Source organism: Schistocerca gregaria, chromosome 6, assembly GCF_023897955.1.
Source record: "Schistocerca gregaria isolate iqSchGreg1 chromosome 6, iqSchGreg1.2, whole genome shotgun sequence".
NCBI lineage: Eukaryota > Metazoa > Arthropoda > Insecta > Orthoptera > Acrididae > Schistocerca > Schistocerca gregaria.
The window spans coordinates 206604372-206610371 of NC_064925.1; the positions used below are offsets into that span (position 1 = coordinate 206604372).

Below are 6000 nucleotides of genomic sequence, written 5' to 3' on the forward strand. Positions count from 1 at the left end.
CGTGGAGGAAGGTAACTGTTATTTTTCTTCCCTTTACAGAGATGAGCGTGGAAAGGACTACTTGTGCGTTTCTGTGCGAGCTATTATAAATGGAGATCAAAAAGTTTCCATTCGAAGGCCGTAAGCACCAGAATCGGTATGCTAATCAGCAATATCGCGATGATCATTGAGGCAATCATCTCACCGATGCACCAGGTTGAAAATACTCGTTTGGTGAAACACCATGCCCTGTAGTGTGAATGAGTCCGTAATTGCCTTTTTTAAGGGACCGAAGGCGTGATAATATAATGGGGAGAGATCAGAAAAATAGGGCAGGTGCTCGAATATCTCCCACTTGAGTTGGCGTAACTTCTGTGTATCTCCCAGATCGATACGTGTCTTGTCTCGAGTCGCGAACAGCACGGAACTCAGCGCCCCTTTCGAAAACGGCGGTTCTCGACAGACATGATACACTGTACAGGATAGCAACCAGTCAAGGAATATTTTAGGGAATTAGTTTAAAAATTTTTATTTCAAAGGCCCAGTGGAATTTTTACAAGCTTTCTCCCAGATTAATTGACGCCGTGTCTACGTGACGCAAGTCGTTTGCCTTTCAAAACCGAGGTAGTTCTGTCCAGTTAAAGCTGCTGACAGGAGACGCACTGAGCCCTCTGCTGAAACTGCTAGTGAATTCACGCCATTGATTTTAGCCAATAGCTTGCGCGGGATACCGATCACGTGTGTGGACGCTGGAGTCTTCTGCGGTGCCGAACACAGTTGCTTCTCTCTCTTGTAATCCAGACCTCGATCAGAACAGACGTCTTTTCGGAAGGCAGAGCTTCTGGCTCTGCTTTTCACGACCGGTCACCAACGTAAGTTAACATGAACCGCCTCCCCTTCCGTTGCCCATTTTAATTAATTGTTCGACCTCCTAGACTGGCCTGAACCTGCTAACTTCCGACCCTAGGCGCGCCCTTTGCACTCCGTATATTGAAATATACCCTCTTTGTTGTATTTAATCATACAGGCCCGTGAACATCCGCGCCACCTTTCTTTGAACCCAATGTCCAAAGTTGCTCACACCTGATACAGATTCCATGCACTAGGGCGGTTATCAGTCGTAGACAGTGCAACTGTTGTGTGTTCAATTTCATTTGCAGACAAACAACTACTGTTTCCCTCTGTACAACCAGTGAACCGTATCCTCTTATTCAATTTACCTGCAAGTGAGCCTCTTTGAGAATTTCACTTAATATCTCTACACATTATTACTTCCAAAGACGAGTGAATCAAGTAGTGATTGACTGATCTGGTGATCTGGAAGGATATCAAGGTTTTACGTTTGCTGCGTTAAGAGTTAGTATTAGATGTTAGTATCCAGAATAACCCCAGTTTGCAGTATATGAGCAGATGAAGTGCTAGAATTGAGTCAATCAGATAATGGTAGGTATCTGGGAACACTTTGTATTCAGCACGATCCGGGACGCACGCAGCGAACTGACCATTCCACGTGGCTGCATACGTAATTCACACTCACTTTTCGTAGTACTTGCCAAACAGAAATATTTTCTTATTTTTCTTGGCACTTTTATCAGATCTGTGAATATTTTAAGTTGTTAAATTCTTCTATTTCTGATTTGTTTTTGTGTGCTAACTGATTTTATTGCCATGTGTGTTATCCTGATGTGTAAACTGAGTCGTTAACACCTCAAGACAGGGTTTGGAAAATGCTAAAAACCTGGGGAAATATCTTATCTCTACAAAACTAATCTTACAATTCCTCCTATCTGTTGATGACATTATATTAAACTCATTCTCGGTTTTTATTTATTTTTCATTTATCTCTCTTTGTTCAATGTTATGCACAATTTCACGACTGCTTTTGTGCCTTGCAACATTTCTTGTTCAAAGAAGCCCCATGCATGATGTCATTTTGAAAAGTTGCATGATGTAACTAAAAGTAAATGACTCTAGAGGGAAACTGGAAAGAAATGGTTATATTAGCTACCTTTTCGAGAGTTCTTCAACGAAGTTGCTTTCTCTTTTCTATTGTAAAAAAATCAGAGAGATACCACTTTTACGAGAAGTTAGCAATGAACAATCTTACATAATTTAAATCTTATTTTGGCATATAAGGTAATATGTTGTTGGTTACTGTTACTGTTTCGCTATTGATAAATAAGTGATACAACGAATTTACTTTTACAGATAATGACGAGCAAGCACCAAATGAAAACTATGGGAGGACACCAAACAACGCTTCACTGGACACATAAACTGAAGAATAAATGGAATGTGAAACAGGATTCCTGTAAGATACAGGATTCTTACAAATTACAATATTTTGTATTTTATTTAAAGATGTTCGTTAATGTAACTGTATTTTTTTTACGATACAGTTCATGTTACCGTTTTGTGTGTTCTTATAGAAACGAAGTGAATATTAAAACCAAAGTTATAAAGTGGCTAAAAACTGTAATTTATTCAGTCACGCTTATAAAAGACTTACGATTCACTTGTTTAAAAGCAAGAAATCTGTTTGTCTTCAATTATTCTTTCTTCAGGCTTGTGTCTTTCTGTTCTATGAGCTTGTAATGTACACATGTATGAGTTATTACCTGTCATTGAAATGAAATAGATCATATTTTAATCTTAATGTTTATTATATTCATACCAAATCCACTTTACCTTATATGATTCCTGTTTTGTCAATAGCTTTTTGTATGTTTTTTTATCATTACAAAGGGCATACGAAGAAATCTGAGGGCGGATTGTTCAGTCATATAGCGACCGAACGCGTTGTTTGTTCTTTAGTCATCTGTTCATTATTATAAAGCGGAGACATCGTGAGATTTGCTTATCGATCACTCACACTTTCGTGAACATTTTTACACAAACCTTATGTTAAACTTACAGGTCAACTATCATGGAATAATGGCTTCACCAAACACTTCACTGGCTTGATACCGTGGCCCCCATATTTAAATATGATGATGAACCATCATATTAATACACGATGTCAACAAATATTTAAAATTTTCAGCATGTTAATTCAATATTATAAACATTTCTGGTCATCATATTTTCAGCTTTCACTTTCTCATAGCGGTAGTTCAATTTTTTCAGAAGATTTGACACTTAAAGCCCCTATATAAAGTCATCTCCCGATTTTTTTTAAATAGAGTATCTCAGTATTTAAAGAGGGAAACAAGAAAGCTTCGAATGGTGCCCAACGCGAGGGGGCTCAATAACTGAAATTTCATGGTGTGTGTCAACAGATTGTTCTTCTTCTGTTGCTTGACTCTTTGACAACTGTGGATTGACCTAAGAAAATTAGACTGAAATTCATTGACCAAGGAAATGTAAGACACTAAGATTATTTGTAGTGGATGTGCGATCAGATTTATTGTACATGGAAGCCACAACACATTATAAATATGGTAAGGAAATCATTGGTATATACTTGAATTTTGTGTTTTAAGACTTTTCAAACAGTACTTTAAGTAATTTATCACCAATAAGTACATATATAAGTATTTCAGATTTGTTTGATTCGTGAATTTCATTACTGCGAGAAGTCGTATGGCTGCAGATACGCTACGTGTGAAGAAGATGAATGCAAGTTGTCTCATGTTTCATGCAGAGACACCTATCTTGTCATTTTGCATTAATTTCATGGAATTATTTATGTGCACTGCGTGAAAAAGAATTTTTAATAATGTTTGTTTTTCTGTAGTATAACTAAATGTGGAACGGTAACAAATGTGGGTAACGTAGAGAATGTAGGTATTGATGCGAATATCGATGGTGACGATCTTTTCGATCCAACAATGCAAAACATGGATTCTGTTAATATAGTAAGTGTCTCAAATATGTAATCAGAATCTATGGAAGAGAATCCGCAAACGACTGAAACTCATTACTGCTTAAAGGAGTTCTTTAATAAATTAGCTCATATGATGAGTGATGGTTTTCAGTACTTGACAAAGAAACAATCTGAGTAATTAAAAACCAATTTTTGTCGACTTTCACAACAAGTAGTACTAGTAAATACAGATTTTGAACGAGTACCTTTGCTGTACATTACAATCAACTGACAAAATATCCAAACTTCTGACTACGACGTAGTATTTAAACGGGAAAGAAATAATAAAACAGAAAATATACACTCCTGGAAATTGAAATAAAAACACCGTGAATTCATTGTCCCAGGAAGGGGAAACTTTATAGACACATTCCTGGGGTCAGATGCATCACATGATCACACTGACAGAACCACAGGCACATAGACACAGGCAACAGAGCATGCACAATGTCGGCACTAGTACAGTGTATTTCCACCTTTCGCAGCAATGCAGGCTGCTATTCTCCCATGGAGACGATCGTAGAGATGCTGGGTGTAGTCCTGTGGAACGGCTTGCCATGCCATTTCCACCTGGCGCCTCAGTTGGACCAGCGTTCGTGCTGGACGTGCAGACCGCGTGAGACGACGCTTCATCCAGTCCCAAACATGCTCAATGAGGGACAGATCCGGAGATCTTGCTGGCCAGGGTAGTTGACTTACACCTTCTAGAGCACATTGGGTGGCACGGGATACATGCGGACGTGCATTGTCCTGTTGGAACTGCAAGTTCCCTTGCCGGTCTAGGAATGGTAGAACGATGGGTTCGATGACGGTTTGGATGTACCGTGCACTATTCAGTGTCCCCTCGACGATCACCAGAGGTGTACGGCCAGTGTAGGAGATCGCTCCCCACACCATGATGCCGGGTGTTGGCCCTGTGTGCCTCGGTCGTATGCAGTCTGTAAAGGAACTGAAAATATTGTGATTTAATCGCAGAGGTGCTGAAAAATTGTTCCAGTGACACACCAGAGAAATATCTGGTAAACTTTTTATCTTTGAGAGACATAGGAACAATTTCGCCCTTCGTTTTTTATTTCTTGTATGAACGACTACCTTTTTGTTCTGATGGGCTGGTGGGATGTCGTACTGTCTAATTACTCGTGTGTGTGTGTGTGTGTGTGGTAAATGAATGAGTTAAAAGATGCAAGATGTGTTTTATATTATTTTCATCGCACAACAAGCCTTATTCCCATGCCTATGGAGTATTTATGTTAAGCAGAGAAGGCGAGTTTTAGATGGAACCGAAGATCTTCAAAACGGCGCTGCTCAACAATAGAGGTACGTGATTGTGCTCTCTACTTTCCTTTCATGGCCGCTAAAATTACTTCCGATTCGTTTTGCCGAGACATTCAGAACCAGCAATCTTCTTTTTCTTATAAAAATACTAGTCCGATGCAAAAGAAATACTCTTAGATTTAAATACTTGTCATTCTTTTACCCAGGCCACGGGGAATGTACGTTCGCAATCTCCGAGTGTGTTACGACGAAATTATTTCATAATGAAAATTTCTCATCAGACCGCAACCACTCGCACTCGAATGTACGTACCCTCTGAATGTATCTAGTCAGTCACGCGCGTTGTTCAAAAGCTTTACTTTTAATATTCAGTGGATTACATTTGCGAAATTAATTTTTGTTTATGCTGCAAATCGTACTTCACGCGAAGTATTTATTACGTAAGTTTCAGGCTCAATTTAATAAAAAAAAAAGATTCCGAATAATAGAAATAAAGAATAACAATCAAACAAATCAAACCTAAATAAACAGAAAGAGGGAACGTTACAAGTCCTGATTGTGGCGCTCACCTGCACGGCGCCAAACACGCACACGACCGTCATTGGCACCATGGCAGAAGCGACTCTCATCGCTGAAGACGACACGTCTCCATTCGTCCCTCCATTCACGCCTGTCGCGACACCACTGGAGGCGGGCTGCACGATGTTGGGGCGTGAGCGGAAGACGGCCTAACGGTGTACGGGACCGTAGCCCAGTTTCATGGAGACGGTTGCGAATGGTCCTCGCCGATACCCCAGGAGCAACAGAGTCCCTAATTTGCTGGGAAGTGGCGGTGCGGTTCCCTACGGCACTGCGTAGGGTCCTACGGTCTTGGCGTGCAT

At 40.0% G+C, this 6000-nt stretch overlaps 1 long non-coding RNA gene across 1 annotated transcript in view; it reads left to right on the forward strand.

Annotated features, from left to right (window-relative positions):
• Window positions 1–2635, forward strand: part of LOC126278476 (uncharacterized) — a 211573-nt gene extending 208938 nt beyond the window's left edge. Inside the window, exon 2 of the long non-coding RNA XR_007550708.1 lies at window positions 2188–2635. This is a non-coding gene — a long non-coding RNA (uncharacterized LOC126278476). The remainder of the gene's footprint in view (window positions 1–2187) is intronic.
• The last annotated feature ends 3365 nt before the right edge of the window (window positions 2636–6000 follow it).